Here is a 19,269-nt window from a genome sequence, read left to right as displayed (position 1 = left end):
GATGATGTGTGTAAAAGTAGTATGGATATAATGGAGGAGGAAGTAATATGTAAGAAAGAGTGGATAGGAGAAGTGAAGAAAATATTATTAAAGTATGAAGGACTCATAAATGAGGAACATAGATTTGCTAGTGATTATGTTCACAAAATAGAAGTTAGAAATATCCAAGATTTTAGACCGAAAACATATCCGATACCATATAGATACCGAAGTGAGGTAAATAAAGAAGTAGAAAAGATGTTAGAAAATGGAATAATAGAAAAATGTAATTCAAGAATAATAAATCCAACTGTTGTAGTCAAAAAGAGCAGCGGAGAATTAAGACTTTGTCTAGATGCAAGAAATTTAAATAATCACACCATACCGCAATATGAAGCACCTGCTACAACGGAAACTATTTTCGGGAGAATAACGGGGGCAAAATATTATAGCAAAGTAGATTTGAGACATAGTTTTTGGTTAATTCCTTTAGCCCATGAATCCAGAGATTATACAGCTTTCATGATAGATGGTGTTCTGTACAGATTTTGTGTTGTGCCTTATGGTTTGCAAAGTTCATGTAGTGCTTTAGTTCGTGCTCTTCATAATATTTTAGATAAATATGATGATTTTATTCTTCATTATATAGACGATATCCTTATACTTTCAAAAGATTAATTTTCACACCTAAAACATATAGAAATATTATTAAGAGAATTAGATTTAGCGGGTCTTAAAATAAATATAAAGAAATGTCAATTTTTTCAAGATAGTGTTACGTTTTTGGGATATAAAATAGATAATTTGGGAGTTTCAATGGATGAGGAGAGAGTAGAAAGAATAAAGGAGTACCCTACTCCTAAAAATATTAAAAATTTGCGTGGTTTTCTTGGTTGGATCAACTATTTTAAAAGGCTTGTGCCTGATTTGAGCCAAAAGATAGTTCCGTTAAATCATTTACTCAAGAAGGGAGTGAAATGGTATTTTTCATTATTTTAATTTGCGTTTGAAAATATTTTTTTAATATAAATGATTTGTATAAATATTACCAGGGATAGATTAAAGTTTATAGGATAAGAAATTTTTGTTAATAAATACAATTAATATAATAGTTAAAATTTTAAATGAAAAATTTAAATTTTACTTAAGAAAAATTATCAATTTTTCATTTAGGGTAATTGTCATGATTTTAAATAGTTATTATGATTTTTAAGATACCCAAACCATAGAATAGTTAAAATAATAGATAATTTAGTAATTTTAGTAAAGCCCAAAGTATATGGATAATCAATTTTATTATTGCCACTTTTGAGGGGTATCGTTGATTGGAAGGTTGAGAAGAATAAGAATTATAAAAAGAACTAAAGTTATGAGAGCACTTAGTAATAATTAAATAGTTATAAGATGATTTTATTTAAGAGTATAAAAGTAGAATTACATAAGAAATCAAAATAGGTAATCCTATATCAAAGATGATATTTGAATGGAATATAAATTAGAAATTTGTTACTAGAATCTATAATAATTTAAAATTTGAGTTTTACCAGAGATTTGCTTTTAGTTGTATCACACAATAGTCTTATTTATTCGTAAGAATCATCAAAAGGTTCCATTTTTCCAAAACTCACTTCGAAAGGAACTTCGTTAAGGTGATACGTCTTGCATCACTTAGCTGCATGTGTGGATTTGTGAAATTATGTTGAAATAGACATCAATCTAAAATTTGAGAACAATAGTTAGTTCAATATTAATATTATTAGTAGAAATTTTACCAAAAATGTGGAAAATAATTCAATAGAATCATAGCTTTGACAAGTGTCGAAACTTTAGGTAAAATTTAACGTATAAGAATGATCTTTTGAGGAAATGGCTCATGCATATTCAATTGCTGATTTATTTTGTATAAATTGAAAGTTATTTCAATCCTTAGTTTGTAGTAATTGTGTAAATATTTGAATTTTAATATGAGAGTGTAAGTGTTAAAGAAACTAAAAATGAAGTGTCGGACGTTGAAGTGAACCCTAATAGAACTTTAATAAGGGCACCTAGGAAGAAGGACATTATATCAAAATAAACTAGAAAGTTTAATCTATTCAATTCCCAGATTAGATTATACCCAAAGATTAGAATAGAATCACAATTTGGGTTCATATTTCCAGAATTTTCATCAAAATTATCATTTTGATGAAATGTCAAATTTATTGGAATTTTTTGATTGGTGAATTCAAATTTTCATAGCAAGGATTGTTATTAATAATTAATTTCCATTGGCTGTGAAGGGACGCCAAGCCAAAAAGAATCCATTTTGGAGAAGGTTCCAGACCTTTGAACAGGCAACAGCTTGTTGCAAGTAGCTCCGCAAATTTTGGAAAAAAATGCGGTAAATCGTAAAAATTAAGTTCAAAAACTTTTATTCTACTAACCTGTATAAATAATCTTCATAGTGAAGCAAAATTTTTCAAAAATGACACTCAATTTAATAAGAAAAGTGAAGAAGTGTTCTGCATATGCCGGTAACTACCATAGAATTTAGAACAAAAGACGGTGAAGGAGAATGGATTGGTTTCTTCTTGGATCTGAAGAGACTTCATAGCAGCATTCGTTGGTTTATCTTCATATTACATCGTGAAAGGTTGTACTGAACAGTTTTTTTAATCGATCATGATCAAAATCAATGTTTTTCATTTTCTAGCTTTAGTATAACAAATTTTGAATATTCAAGATAATTTTGGGTTATCTTAGACTTAGTTTTTTTTTGTCAAATACTCTAATTTATTTCATAGTTAAATTCATTGCATCGTATTTCTTTATTCAGATTTTCGACGAGATAACCTAAAATAAATAATTTAGAATATTTCAAGTTGATATCATATTGATCTGATCTATATTATTGTATAATTACCTTGTATTTTTGATGTTGCATAACAAAGCCTTTTATTTTCCAATATATTTTCTAGATTTGATTACAAATTCGACAGTATTTTGTTTTTCTTTATCCACCATTTTGTATAACTTTATTTTTTGTGTCGTTTTGTTCAATTGATATTTCAGAAATCTTTTTCTCACACCTCCACAGATAGGAGATTTCATGCAGGTTTTTACATTAAATCTGAGCTAGTTAGGTAAGTGATTAATAGATGGCGCCGGGCAAAATCAATATAATAAATCAATTATAAATCAATAAATAGATATTAAAATTAAATAATCAATATTTTAAAATTAAAATAAAATAATATAAATAAATACAAATTAAATAGTAAAATTAAATAAAAATAAAATAATAATAAAAATATCAATAATAATTAATTAAATAAATTAATTATAAATAAAATAATAAATAGCTAAATAAATATAAATAACAAAATTAATAATAAAATTTTAAATAAATAAATAAATAAAATACAATAATATATATATATATATATATATATATATATATATATATATATTGTTATATTTCTATTTGATATGAAAATTAAAATTTGATAATTATAGACAAAATTCAATTTAATATAAAAGATTTTCAATTTTCTCAACCACGGGCATATAAATTTAGAACAACCTGTATACAACAAATTGTTATATTTAATTTTAAGAAGTGATTAAATAAGACTCAAGTGAAATCGTTAATAGGTCATTATCGTTTGTTCGCGGAAGGATCGGTCATTAGCCGATGCTAAATAAGACTAAGTGGAAATAGAGAATAGGTCATTAAAATTTGTATATAGTAGAAAGTAATTTTAGAATGGGAATTAACTATTTTCTTTGAAATCCATTAAGCATATTTAGAAAGTTTAAAAATTGGTTTTGAGGAATACTGCGAATGAGAATTGGTGGTGGAAGTTTGATTTGTGAATCTGGAAGGGATATTTAGAAAGTAGGGGAATGAATGACAAATAGAGATCAGAATGTTTTGAGCTGTCGAGAAGTGAAGTCGAGTAGTAGACGGTAGTGTACGGAGAGTGAGAAAGCCGGTGTAGTTCCGTGAGTGTGGAGTATTTATCGTAGAACGAGAGGTAGGCCAGGTTGAGAGTAAAAGAACCTCCTTGAGCCAAGAGTTCCCGGTAGCTGATTGCAGTTTCGAAAAAGGTAGAACACAGCATCACGACAGAAGCAGGAAACGAGAGCTATACGAGCTAGTTTCAGAGGAGAACATTACTGGAAGCTAGGACGAGGTTTTGATTGCAGCCAAGGATAGCAGGAAACGGGTCTTGTGTGAAGACATTCTCAGTGCACCAGAAAAAGGTCAGTCTCATTTGTTTGGACATGAATGTATGGGTTTTTCGTAGTAAATACCACATTTAAAATTGAAGAAACATAATCAATAATATCAGAAAAGCTTCATCAAACTTAAATAGAATTGTTGCTAATAAATCATAATAGTTAAATGTTAATAAAAACTTTCAATTGGAAATCAAAAGGAAATAAGATTCCCATGTGTAAATGTTATGTTTAAGAATAATAAGATATAGCAAATATTAAGCAGTGATTGCCATTTAAATAAAATAAACAATATTTTGATTACAATTGTAACCCATATGTGTTATTATTTTACTCTTTTCTTTCCTATCCCGATTAGGAACCATTAAGAAATACTTAGAAGCCACGTATGTAAGTAATTAATTTTATAAAAAGCCCTGAGATTGAAAACATATTGATATGTGATCTGGTAAATTAATTAGATTATTATTAAAGCATTGATTAAATTAAATGACATATAAAATTATTATCTCATATCAATAATCAAGATCACAACAACTGTCGTCCAACGTGGAGGGCATGGAAAAGTATTTCTAGTGGTAAATTTGAAGGATAGAAAGAGTAAAGCCGGTATTTGAAAATTTATATGCCTGTGGTAAAAAGTGAGATACTTACATTTGATAACATAAAATTTTAGATCTCTTTAGGTACAAATTTTACATAACTGATTTAATATTTTATTTTTACGATATTTACATTTGATATATTTATTGACAATTTATAATATTTGGGTGAGAAAAAGTCGTCTTGGTAACATACTAGTAAAATTTCATATTTGGCGGGGACAGTACTTCTTGAAAACAAATGTCTGTGACAAGAAGCCAAAGCAAAGACAACAAAAAACAAAAAGAACATTCAAATCAAGAGAATAATTCAGGCCAAGAAGATATTTTAGACAAGACAATCATGGCATCAGAACAGCAAGAATTATCAGGAATAGATAAAATATTACAAATGATGCAACTCCAGTCACAAAGAATGGAACAGAAAATGGATGAAACACAACAAAAAATGGATAAAAATCAGGAAGAAACATCAAAGAAAATGGATAAAGTGGAGCAAAAAATGGATGACAATCAAAAGGAAACAAAACAAGCAATAGAAGAGAACAATAAGAAAATAGAGGAACGCATAGAAAAGTATGAAAAGGAAATAAAAGGATGTTTGACAACAATGAAAAACGAGATAGAACAGCAAGAAATGAAAATTAAAGATCACATGCAAGAACAAGAAATTAGAATGAAGGACCACATGAAAGAACAAGAAATGATAATTCAAAACAAAATGGAGGAGTTAACGAATGGCCAGAAAAAGGAAATAGAAAATGTGGAAAACAAGTTTGAAAACGCTATTCAAGCAATCAGAGAAGAAATGGAAAGAAAGATTGCGGAAATCAATATTCAACAAAATGTAGGAGAAAGAAGAGAAAATGTTATACATAGCACAGATGACGTGAAGATAAGGTTTGGCGGGGATGTAAGAAGATTACACCCAGTGCCGTTCATAAATAGCCTGAAAAAGAAAATACAGCACATCGGAAATTTCGAAACAGCAAAAGAAACTATCAGAAACCATCTAAAATATGAAGCAAGCCTATGGTTCGATTGCAAAGAAGAAGAATTTGACAGTTGGCAACAATTTGAACAAAAATTTTTGAATTATTTCTGGGGAAAAGTCCAACAATTGGAAATTAACAAGGAATTGCAAAATGGGAAATACAATGATAGGATGGGTATATCAGAAAGGACATATGCATTACAAATTTACTATAACGCAAAACATCTACAATATAATTACTCATCGGAACAATTAGTCGAACTGATTGCAAGACATTTCGAAGAAACGCTGGAAGACCATATCACATTGCAAAACTACAAAGACATAGATAGTTTATGCCAATTCCTACAAATAAGAGAATCACGTTTAAGAGAAAGAAAATCAAGAAGGTCGCGAGAAGATTACAGGCTCCGAGAAACACAGGATTACAGAGATAGAAATCAAAATAGGAGGGACTATACAAGACGAGAATTTAATCCCAGAAGGGAAAACGAAAATAGAGACAACGGAAGAGGAAATTATGAACAAAGAAATAGGCAATGGAATGAGGACAGAAATCGAGAATACCAGAATAGAAACACCACACTCGCAAATCAAGAAAACAGAAATAATGGTAGACAAAATGAACAGGGATATCGAGAAAACCGAAACAGATCCGACAGACCAAGAGAAAATAGAAGAGAGGTAAATAATACCCAGACAGAAGAATATGACGGAGAGAGAAATTATGACGAAAATATAAACAACAATGAGCAACCGGCGTCTTTTCACGACGGCGCTCACTAATAACCAAAAAACAAACAGGAATCTTTTGTAACCCCAAGGAGTTTATTAAATTGGCAAGAAACAACGAAAAGAAAAATGGAATTGATTTAAAATTTGTGGATGGATTTATTAACGAGAAACCAATTAAAATTATGATAGACACTGGATCTGAAATAACATTGGTCAACAGAAAACTAATAGAAGAAGTTAACTTAAAAAATTTAATTTACAAAATACCTAGGGTAAATTTAGTGGGCGCAAACAAACGGACATTGGCAACTATAAATGAAGGCATACGAGTAATGGTACGACTGGGTAAGAAGATGTATGCACTACAATGTGTAATAATGCCAAACATGTCACATGACATGATAGTAGGAGTTGACGAATTGGCAGAAAAACATGTAGTGATAGATTTTAAAAATAATACGATGAATCTAACAGAAGAAAAAGAAGAAGAACAGGACAAGGAACAGGAGAAACAAAATACGGACGAATCAGGTAAAGAACAAACAGTGGAAATGAATTTGGCAACGAAGCAAGGACAAAGAAGAAAAGGGAGAAAAAGTCAGAAAAAGACAAAAGAAAATGAAACCTGTGGCTCCTCAAAAGAAGAGTTGAGCCCAGAAGAAGAAAAATTGAGAGTATCAAAAGCAAAAGAAAACTGAGAAGCAAAAGAAGAAGAAATAAAGCTAACAAATGAAAGCGAAAAAGATATGATCGAAACAGTGGCATTTGAAGAGGAGGCATATGAAAACGAGGATGCAGAATACACGGTAAAAGTATGTGAAAAATCTGAGGAAAAAGACAGAAGATTGATATGGGAAAAAGGGAAAGACAACATAATAGCCGACACTCTAACACAGGATGAGGACACTGAAAATAAGGAAACAATTACTCTACAGGTGGGACTAATTAGAGTAATACAAGAAGAAGGGGTATAAGACGTAGATTAAAGTAAGGAAATATACAGGGAGTTGGTTTTGCCCTCGAGAAAATTTATTTAAAAATGCAGATAAATTTTATCGAATACAAGGCGGGGATTTGTTATATTTCTATTTGATATGAAAATTAAAATTTGATAATTATAGACAAAATTCAATTTAATATAAAAGATTTTCAATTTTCTCAACCACGGGCATATAAATTTAGAACAACCTGTATACAACAAATTGTTATATTTAATTTTAAGAAGTGATTAAATAAGACTCAAGTGAAATCGTTAATAGGTCATTATCGTTTGTTCGCGGAAGGATCGGTCATTAGCCGATGCTAAATAAGACTAAGTGGAAATAGAGAATAGGTCATTAAAATTTGTATATAGTAGAAAGTAATTTTAGAATGGGAATTAACTATTTTCTTTGAAATCCATTAAGCATATTTAGAAAGTTTAAAAATTGGTTTTGAGGAATACTGCGAATGAGAATTGGTGGTGGAAGTTTGATTTGTGAATCTGGAAGGGATATTTAGAAAGTAGGGGAATGAATGACAAATAGAGATCAGAATGTTTTGAGCTGTCGAGAAGTGAAGTCGAGTAGTAGACGGTAGTGTACGGAGAGTGAGAAAGCCGGTGTAGTTCCGTGAGTGTGGAGTATTTATCGTAGAACGAGAGGTAGGCCAGGTTGAGAGTAAAAGAACCTCCTTGAGCCAAGAGTTCCCGGTAGCTGATTGCAGTTTCGAAAAAGGTAGAACACAGCATCACGACAGAAGCAGGAAACGAGAGCTATACGAGCTAGTTTCAGAGGAGAACATTACTGGAAGCTAGGACGAGGTTTTGATTGCAGCCAAGGATAGCAGGAAACGGGTCTTGTGTGAAGACATTCTCAGTGCACCAGAAAAAGGTCAGTCTCATTTGTTTGGACATGAATGTATGGGTTTTTCGTAGTAAATACCACATTTAAAATTGAAGAAACATAATCAATAATATCAGAAAAGCTTCATCAAACTTAAATAGAATTGTTGCTAATAAATCATAATAGTTAAATGTTAATAAAAACTTTCAATTGGAAATCAAAAGGAAATAAGATTCCCATGTGTAAATGTTATGTTTAAGAATAATAAGATATAGCAAATATTAAGCAGTGATTGCCATTTAAATAAAATAAACAATATTTTGATTACAATTGTAACCCATATGTGTTATTATTTTACTCTTTTCTTTCCTATCCCGATTAGGAACCATTAAGAAATACTTAGAAGCCACGTATGTAAGTAATTAATTTTATAAAAAGCCCTGAGATTGAAAACATATTGATATGTGATCTGGTAAATTAATTAGATTATTATTAAAGCATTGATTAAATTAAATGACATATAAAATTATTATCTCATATCAATAATCAAGATCACAACAATATATATATATATATAGGGTGGAAGGCGAATAAAATTATTTCTGTCCTTGTTTTAAAGAATTTTAAAAAACGCTAAGACCCGTCCATTTTTAAATATAAACATACGCTTTTTAAACCTAAATTTTATTGTACATGGTGGTGATTCACGCAAGTCTAGCATAGTCCACAAGCTTTATTTTTAATGGAACACCCTATATATTTTTATATTTTTAAAAGCTGCTTAAATTTCATCAAACTACATCCTGTATGGTATGTTATGAATAATGCAGGGTAGTCCAGGGCGCATCTGTTTTGAGATGGACGTTGAGAGGTGACTCAAATTTTTTTGCAGAAATTGCTTGAAAATAAATCAAATAATAATATTTGAGTTATCCTCCCTCTCAAAAAGGTCCGGAACATTGTTTAAATAATTAAAATGTCAAAAAATTAAGGAAAAATTCGATTTTTCTCTTCGTTTTTTGATTATAACTTTAAAAGCATTCATTTCCGAGAAAAGTTGTACTGACATAAAAATTGCGTAATTAAATTTCCTACCATGTAGAATTGGTTATAAATTTAAAAAATAGTCACTCTAGTTGCAAAATAGCAATAATTGTGAACAAACCATACAAAAACAAGTATTCGAATTTTACGTTTTTTAACCATTTATGCTACACTTAGGAGACCTTCATATTTCACCCAGAAATACTTTATGATACAGTAAAATAACACTGTAAATTTCATTAAGATCGGTTCAATAGATTTTGCAAAATAAATTTTGCAATCCAGCTTTCGCAAAAAAAATTAATTTTTTCAAAATGTTACAGCACTGAAAATAAAGCAGATAGCAAGTTGAATTTTTTTTTATTTATAGAAGTGTACTGTACCTTTCATTTTCAATTTGCAAAATTAAAATCGATTAATTACCACGGCGTCAGGAAATTTTTTAAATAAACAATAATTTTTGGTGCTACGCGCAGGACAGCGGTGTTCGATTCACACAAGTTGATTTTCACCAAAATTTCTTCCAATCTTTATCTAATATATTATTTTCTTACTCTATATTTGGTTGTATTTTAATATTTTAATTCCACAAAAATTAAACTTATTTTATTACTGTTTGTGAAATATTGTTTAAACAATTGCATATGTTTAAAAATAATAAACTTTTATTTTTTAAGTTAAAAGATGTGAACAAAGAAAGTTTTTGCTAATAAAAGTGTTATTTCAAAGGATAGAGTATGTGTTTTTATTTTGCAATAAACAAATTTATTTATTTATATCGAAATTTAATAAAAATTAAAATGTATCAATCATTATCAAAGGTCATTGGAATGCCCAATCAGAGCAAACTATCCGCTGTCCTGCGCGTAACAACAATAATTAATGTTTATTTAAAAAAATTCCTGACGCCGTGGTGTTAATCAATTTTAATTTTTCAAAATTGCAAATGAAAGGTACAGTACACTTCTACAAGCAAAAAAAAATCTCAACTTGCTATCTGCTTTATTTTCGGTCCTGTAACATTTTGAAAAAAATAATATTTTTTACGAAAGCTGGATTGCAAAATTTATTTTGCAAAATATATTGAACCGATCTTAATGAAATTTACAGTATTGTTTTGCTGTATCATAAAGTTTTTCTGGGTGAAATATGAAGGTCCTAAGTTTAGCATAAATGGTTGAAAAACGTAAAATGCGAATACTTGTTTTTGTATGGGTTTTTCGCAATTATTGCTATTTTGCAACAAGGGTGACTATTCTTTAAATTTTTAGCCAATTCTATATTGTAGGAAATTTAATTACGCAACTTTTATGTCAGTACAACTTTTCTCGGAAATGAATACTTTTAAAGTTATAATCAAAAAACGAAGACAAAAATTGAATTTTTCCTTAATTTTTTGACATTTTGATTATTTAAACAATGTTCCGGACCTTTTTGAGAGGGAGGATAACTCAATTATTATTATTTTATTTATTTTCAAGCAATTTCTGCAAAAAAATTTGAGTCACCTCTCAACGTCCAAATGTACTAATATTTTTACAGATGCGCCCTGGTCTAGGTTGAAATTTTGAAATTATAGTGTGTGGAAACCACTTATTGAATAAAATTGTTTCTATCCTTATTTTAGAAAATTATAAAAAACGCTATAAGATATGTCAACTTTTAAATTCAAATATGCACTGTTACATATATTTAAATATACAGGGTGACTCACGCAAGTCTAGCATAGTTCACGATCTTTAATTTTAATGAAACACCCTGTATATTTTTATATTTTTAGAATCTGCTAAACAACGTCACATCAAAAAAGTGTATTCTGTAGGACCTATCATGAATAATACAAGGTGAAATTTTAAAATTATATATAATTTTCGTCAAGATATTAAAAACCGACATAAAATTTTTAAATTAATAATTTATCATACTTTAAATAATGGTAATAGTTTTAGATTAGCTAAATAAAGACATACAGTTTCTAAACTAAAAGTATAAATTTATTTAGTTTTGCATTTAAGGTCTTGACGAAATTTATAAATAATTTCAAATTTTCACCTTGTATTATTCATAATGGACCCTGCATAATACACTTTTTTGAGATGAGGTTGTAAAGTAGTTTTTAAGAAAATAAAAATATACAGGGTGATCCATTAAAACTAAAGATCATTGACTATGCTGTACTTGCGTGAATCACCCTGTATATTTAAATTTATGTTTGTAAACCGCCCTTTTGAATTTTAAAGTAGAAGTGTCCCAGCAGTTTTTATAATTTTCTAAAATAAGGACACAAGCAATTTTATTCCATAAGTGTCCATACTTTAAAATTTCAAAATTTCACCCTGTATTATTCATAATACAGTTCAATGTACATGATATAGTTCGATGAAATCAGGTGGTCAAGCAGCTTTTAAAAATATTAAAATATACAGGATGCACCATTTAAAAATAAAGCTTATGGACTCTGCTAGACTTGCATGAATCACCCTGTAAATTTAAATTTATGTTTACAAAGTGCTCATTTTTATTTAAAAATCGACGGGTCTCAGCATTTTTTATGATTTTTTGAAACAAGGGCAGAAATAATTTTATTCCATAAGTGCCTTCCAGACTAAGCAACAATTCTATGGAGGGCGGTACAATAGACACATGTCCAAAATGCAACTTTTACAGGAGAGACCTTTAAAGTTTATTTATTTTTTGCTAAATCGAGTTTTTTGTCTATGATTTTCAAACGATGCATAATGTTATTAATTTATGTATGTTTGTGAAACTCTAGTATGTAACCTCGATAAATTTTAATATTTTAGGTATTTTTGTGACTTGTGACTTTTCTACCGGTCAAAGTTGTATTGTATAGCTTGGTAATAAAACACTAAGTCAACAAATACACATTTATTAAAAACCATTTAGAAGCAAAACATTAAAAAAATTTGAAATTTATAGGTACCTGCAGTGGCGCACCTATAATTTTCATCTAGGGGGGTTTTACACCTAGAATTTTCCTCTGGGTGGGGGGTTTACTTGGACACAGAAATTTTATTGTATGGTTTGTTAGAGACGAGTTACATTTTCCAACTCTTCTTTTTATGGCCTGGGAGGGGTTTTAACCCCCAAAACCCTCCTGGGTGCGCCACTGGGTACCTGCATATAGTTGAGATAAGTAATTATAAAAATCACGCGATTGACTCATATCCCTCAACACCATGTCTATCAACTTTTTACCTCTGCTTCCCATAACTGTACTTGTTCACTTACACACTGTTAACAGAGAATTACGTAATGTAGTTCCCAAACTTTCTGTGGGATATTAAAAAATTTCATGCTCAATACATTGCGAGTGGCGATTAACTATTATTGGTTAGCAGTTTGACCTCCAACAATAAAACAAATCTCATTTCTTTATTAAAATTTATTTTATGATAAAATAATTATTAAAAGCTTTAATTAATCATTTTTTCGTATCTAACTGCACAATAGTTATATATAATTACACACCAAGCATGGCAATGTAAAGCGACTAAGAATGAAATAGACGAAACCTGAGTTCCCTGAATTGTATCACATTATTCAAGCATCGGAATGTCTTAACAATAAGTACTTTAAATCTTCTTGTAATACCTAATATTTTTAAACCCAGTCGCTGACTCATGTCATTTGTACCGGTTAAACCCAATGACAATGAACTAAACCATTCATAAATCGAACGGTATAAAAGTCATAAGTCAGACTTAATACTTTTTTACCGCCCTCTATTCAATTATTTCCCAGTTAGTACCTTTTAACCATTGCTATAAAATTATTATGCAAGTACTACTACTACATTGTTTTGATTTGCTTGTCTTGATAATGTTAAGAAGAAATGCGTACAATGTGCTTCCCCGTTTAGGATTTTGTCCTCTTCAGGGTTTGTGGTGAATGTTTAGTGTTGGCAGCAAAAGCAAACAGTCCGAAAAACACACTGGGGCAAGCGCCGTGTCCTGGTGTTCTTGGATCCTTGGTTATGCCGGACGGTGGTGTCCAGAAGGCTAAGAAGTCAACAGAGAAGAAAGTTTGATGGATTGTTGTTGGTTCCATAGACATTTACGTGTACTGTCCGTGCTTTGCTCTCGACCAATCTCCCTAGAAACCATTGTACAACGACAGGCGAACCTGCGTCCCTCGTCGGCGGTCAGGAGGTGGCTTTGAGCGCAGCGTGGACAGTGAGCGTTCGAGTGGAGAAAATAGTTGCGGCTATTTTCTTGGGACGAACAGGTATAATTGTGCAATGAAGTTGGGAAACCGCAAAAAACCAACTTCTCCCTGTTCGGGGTAGGGAAGAGGAAATGTTAGAGGTGGGTACGGTAGGCTAACGGGGTAGCCTCAAGGATGTTTTCGTACTCTACCGGGAGTTCGTCAATGCATGTTTGCATTAGAGCGGACGGTACGTGAATCTTTTTGCGTTTGGGCTTTCGGTAGAGTACGTGGCTGGAAGATGAACAGGAACATTTGAGAGATTCTTGTGTGTCGGAAGGGGGGCCGTTGATTACTTTGATTGTGAAGTTCCTGTTCAGAGAGTTTATTCTCTCGGTGATTTTGGGGATGTTCAAGATGTTATGGATTTCGTTTGAGGGATATCGCCAGTGCTCATAGTTACATCTACGCAAGACTCTGCGCTCTGTCCTCAACAACCTCTCTTGTTTTTGTCTAGAGCAAAGAGAGTAGATACATGACTTGTACTCCATGACGGGTCGAATAAAGGTCTTGTAAGTGTGAATGAGAGTCTTCTTGTGTGTCTTGCCAATTTTTCCAGAGAGAGCGTTGAGAAGTCTGGCCCTGTTCCTTACCCTGTCTAAAGTTGCCTTTAGATCTGCGTCCCAGTTGAGAGTCCTGGTAAACAGAACTCCCAAATAGTTCACAGTCGGGCTAACAACAAGCCTTTCTCCCAACAAACTCAGAGGATATTGGTCGTCTTCATTGCGAATGATTCTATTTGACACAGAAGGGGCGCGAAACACAATTGTTGTTGTTTTGTTCGCGTTGAGCGTGACTCTCCACTTACAACACCATTCGCCGACGCCGTCCAACAGAGCCTGGGCTCTTCTGAAGAGGAGTCTTGGGTTGTATCGAGAGGTAGTTGAGAGCAGAGTCGTGTCGTCTGCATAGAGAAACAGCCGAGTACCTGGGATATTTTGGTTAGTGATATCGCTGTTGTAGATGATGTACAACAGCGGCGCTAGGACTGAACCCTGGGGAACTCCAGCTTGTGGAGTGAAGGGGGTGGATTTTTGATCGCATATTTTCACTCTGACAGTACGATTGTGGAGGTAGGAGTGTACAATTTTGGTAAATTGCAATGGAAGCCCGATGTCCAGAAGTTTCCGAACAAGCCCGTCGTGCCAGACCTGGTCGAAAGCCTTCTGCACATCCAGAAATGTGGCTATGGCGAATGAACCATCGTTGATGGTTTGAGTAACTTTGGTAGTGAAGTCTATTAATGCATGTTTAGTAGATTTACCTGACTGGAATCCATATTGGAATTTTGGTATGATATTGTGGTTTTCGAGAAAGTTATTGAGCCTCTCTTTTAGGATTAGCTCAAGAACTTTACCCAGAGTATTGATTAATGAAATTGGTCTATAGGATTCCACGTCGGTTGGGGGTTTGCCTTTTTTCAAAAGCATGATGGTGTTGGCCACTTTCCAAGGAGTAGGAAAGTGGCTGTTTTTGAGACATGCATTGAATATTTTAGTTAGAAGAGGGATGATACTCTCTGGAAGTTTTTTGAGGCACCTTCGATTGATGCCATCAGGTCCGGGAGCGCTGTTTTTGCCGATTTGGCAAAAGCTCTCCGTTTCCCTGTCTGTGAGGGGGTCCATGATAGGATCATAGACTGGAATGTAGTGGTTGAGAGTAACATTTACAATGTATTCTGTGTTGAATTTAAATATGCGATCAAAGTTCGGGTTATCTGGCGTTTGAAAATTGTTTTGAAGCGAATTTCTGAATGCTTCGGCTTTCCCTTCTGGGGAATTGACTATGTGATTGTTGACCAACAGATGAGATGGTTGAGATAATTTTTGTTTTGTTAGGACTTTGAATTTTTGCCAGAATTTACCTCCGTCTCTGTAGTCCAGTTTTGAGGTAGCATCTTCCCACCGGCGAGCCGTTAGGACAGATATCTCCCTCTTTATCCTGGCACAGATCCGGTTGTACTCTGTTTTGATAAGTGGGTTTCTGTTGGCCTTGTATTGACGTAGAAGACGTCGTTTTTGTTGAATTTTGGCAATGATGTATTGTGGAAGTGCCGGTGATGTATAAGTTATTTGTTTGAGTGGAATTGCGTGCGTGATCGCCTCAGTGATGAGGTTCTCGATATCGGTTGCACTGGTGTCGATACTATCGTTAGTATCGAGTTCGCCTAACATAGGGAGATTTTGTGTGATGAAGTTTTGGAATTCAGTCCAGTTAGCGTGACGATAGTCTCTTATAGATCTTGGAGGGTTTGGTTGTTTTGGAATGAGTATGTCGGTGTCGACAAGAAGAGGTACGTGGTCTGACGTTATCGAATCACCTATGTGGCATCTATCCCCGAACCGATCCAGAATGTTACTAGTAACTAGGATGTGGTCGACAATAGAAGCCCCATTGGCGTTCAAAAACGTGAATTCAGTGTTGGTGATTCTTGAAATAGGAAGGTCTAGTAGATAATCCGTGAGGCGGATGCCTTCTGGGTTTTGACGATGATCACCAAACTGTGTGTGTCTACAATTTAGATCGCCCATCAACACAGCCTTGCCGAGCCTCGAAAAGTACTCTAGCAAATGCCTGTTGAGTGGTTGATCCGGGTGTTTGTAGTAAGAGACTATCGTGAGGGTTTCGTTATTGGGGATGTGCACGTCAATTGCCAGGAAGTCCACATCAGGTGGACGAAAATTTTGTGGGAATGTGTGTGTGTTGTGCGGTATTCCGTGTTTCACGAGAATACCATTCCCACGTGAAACCTGACAGCGGCTTCGATGGATGATCGAATATCCTGCGAAGTGTGGATCGTTTTTCGACAGAGTATCTGTGAGTGCGAGGATCTGGATGTTATGCTTCGACAGGATATTCTTGATGAGGGGTCTCTTTTTGGAGAGACCCTGACAGTTGACTGTGCCTAGGGTGAAATCCATAAAGGGAGGGTGTTTAGTGGTTGGGGCGGAATGTCACCGTGACATTGCTCCCGTACCCGTGGACCACTGTGGAGTGGTCGTAGACTTGGCTAATCAGATTAGCCGTGATTGCAGCGATATGCTCGCGAAGTTCAGGCAACAAGTTGAGCAACAGAGCAGTCTGAATAGACAAGATGTTCTTTGTTTCTGTAGGGAGTTCGAAAGGGGGGAATGATCTTTCGATCGTAAGTGGCTGTATTTCGTGTTGGGCGGAGGGGATGGTGTGTCTTTGTGGACACTTGTTGGAGTATGCGGGGTGGTCACCGCCGCAATTCGGGCATTTGGGTTCCTGCTGTTTGGTGCAGGCGCTGGACTTGTGGTTACCGCCGCAGTGGGGACAGACGAATGCTTTTTGAGGGCATTCGTCGATGGAATGTCCGTTGATGCAACATTTGCTGCAATATTTTGGAGTGGGGATTGTAGGGTCGGAGCCATGAGGAAGTTCGGCATTGTAGATTTCGCCATCTAGAGTTATGCCTCGGCTCAGTGCTGATGTAAATCTCTCCAAGGATTTGGTCACCACCTTGATCACTTTAGAGTCTTTGCCTGTTTTATAAGCTTTGACTCTCCACAGTCTTTCGACCGGGAATTGCTGTTCTGTGAGCAAGTCGGTGACCTCCTGCTCGGAGTAATCTACGTCGATTCCGGTAATGCAGAGGAGATAGGTAGGCTCTTTAGGGGAAGTGTTTGCATTTCTGCTACGGCTATGGACCGAAACCATGGTTTGGCCAGTTGCTGTGTGGATAGCTTTCTCGATATCCCCTGCATTTATAGGATTAAAAAGTCGAAGATGTGCGATTCCATGTGAGAGAACTTTGCAAGAATGAATTTTGTTGTGTAACGGTCCACCCGTTATATTATCATTTTTAGCGCTGTAATTATTTTTAAAAAAATAATTATTTTCTCTTGACCTCCCATTTAAATTCTTTAATTTATCGTAAAGGACTTCTCATGTGACGTCACACTGTACGGAACATAGTTGTTGAACCGTTCCTTGTCGTTTAATTCGTGTTCCGTGAGAGTTTGACGTTTTCCTCGCTGACTGTGGGAGGAATGAGAGGCACTTGGCCGGTGGCTGCGAGGTTGACAGGTTGGTGTTGGTGGTTAGTACCGTAAATGGCGGTTAATTTCTTCGAAATTAATTTTTATTTCAACTAAGTTTGGAAGTATAGTAAAAAGTTACCACCACTTGTTTCCTGGAGTACGTGTTTCCTGGAGTAAGGATGGGAGTACCATCAGTGGAAGAGGAATAAAAAATTAACCGCCATTTGGAAGAAAACTAACCCTCATGTGATGTCGTACCCACCTTGACTACCTAGGGAAGCCACCTTGACCTTATTGCAGCTACCGCCAAGTCAAACTGGGAGTATGTTTTGGGAACAAGCTTTTTGGGGGACATTCCAGCTCCTTTTCGTCCTGCCACCTGGGCCTACGGGGGAGCATGGAGGTGCATCATAGTGATGCTCATTTTCTAGGATGCAACCGCAACCTCGTTTGGGAACATTTAGTGAGGAGTTTTAGTAACTATTGGTTTTTTTTTATATTTCAGACTATCTGTTAAATACACTATGTTTTTTTTCCAGATTTAGGTTACCTCTGTTTTTTTTTGACATATGTATTTGTATATTAGATTATTTGGTTCCCAAACTTTGTATCTACGGTAACTTCTTGTGCACAGGAATAAGCCTAGAGAAAATTAGGTTTTTAATACTTTATTATTGCTTTGATATTGGTTTATGTAATTCGGGTAAATTTATTTTGTAACATTACTTGCTTGTTTCCCAAATATTGTATTTATTCGCTTTATTTCGTTTGTTCGGTTACTTCGTCGTTACTTTATTTCATTGCATTTGCTCGGTTAATTTAGGTCATTTTGTCGGTATTTTTCTTAACTTCACTTCTATAACGTTTATTCATTTGTATATTTAATTTTGCTTTATTCAGTATTGTATTTTCTCTTAGTGAGGCTTGGGCCTATTTATTTGTATTATTTTCATCTTCGTCGGTTTCCTTTAGTTGTACGTAGCAGGCGTACTATAACCATTTGGTAGAAGACTTATGTAATTTTGTACCCTATATGTTAGTAAGAGGTACTTATATTTAAGTTTGTAACAGATAACATTATTGTTGTTATCTTTAAAATATATATATCTTCTTGTATAACTTATGTCATTTTAGAGTCACAGCATAATATGAACTTGCTTAACTCAGAGATTGTTAAAAATCTGGTAGTTATTTTTAATAAATATGTTTATTTATTTTGTATATCATTTATTTTTATTATTCCTTTATGTTCATTATTACAGGTTTGATATATTTAATATCTGACAGCAGTATAAGATACCTGGGAAAATGATCGAAGATCATTTTCATGGCGCCCATGATTAGTTAGTTTTATTTATTTTGTTCGTTTTTAGTCATTATTCATCTCCATTCATTTTCAGTATATTATTCTTATTTTATTATTTCATCTTCTAGTCATTATTACTATCTACATAGAGCTACTGTTCTTCGACAGGCATGCAAACGAGCCGTATCCATCCTTGAGTGTCAAGTTGCTCTCTTGCATCTATAGCTAGCCAACTCTATTCAGTTTGCCTCTGTCTCTTCCCACGTCTACTTATTATCCCTTCTAATTCCCCTTTCTTCAGTACTACTGCAAAGTAGTATTTAGTATTTTTCCT

At 33.6% G+C, this 19,269-nt stretch overlaps 1 protein-coding gene and 1 long non-coding RNA gene across 4 annotated transcripts in view; both read right to left on the bottom strand.

Annotated features, from left to right (window-relative positions):
- Positions 1 to 19,269, bottom strand: part of LOC114347035 (227 kDa spindle- and centromere-associated protein-like) — a 1,075,867-nt gene that overhangs the window by 909,783 nt on the left and 146,815 nt on the right. The window lies entirely within an intron of this gene.
- On the bottom strand, positions 581 to 1,993 carry LOC126878975 (uncharacterized). The gene is made up of 2 exons (XR_007695917.1): positions 1,524 to 1,993; positions 581 to 666 (listed from the first exon to the last, which is right to left on the bottom strand). It is a non-coding gene; the product is annotated as an uncharacterized LOC126878975 (long non-coding RNA).

Source organism: Diabrotica virgifera, chromosome 1 (assembly GCF_917563875.1).
Source record: "Diabrotica virgifera virgifera chromosome 1, PGI_DIABVI_V3a".
NCBI classification, from domain to species: Eukaryota; Metazoa; Arthropoda; class Insecta; order Coleoptera; family Chrysomelidae; genus Diabrotica; species Diabrotica virgifera.
This window is presented reverse-complemented; position numbering and strand designations above follow the sequence as displayed.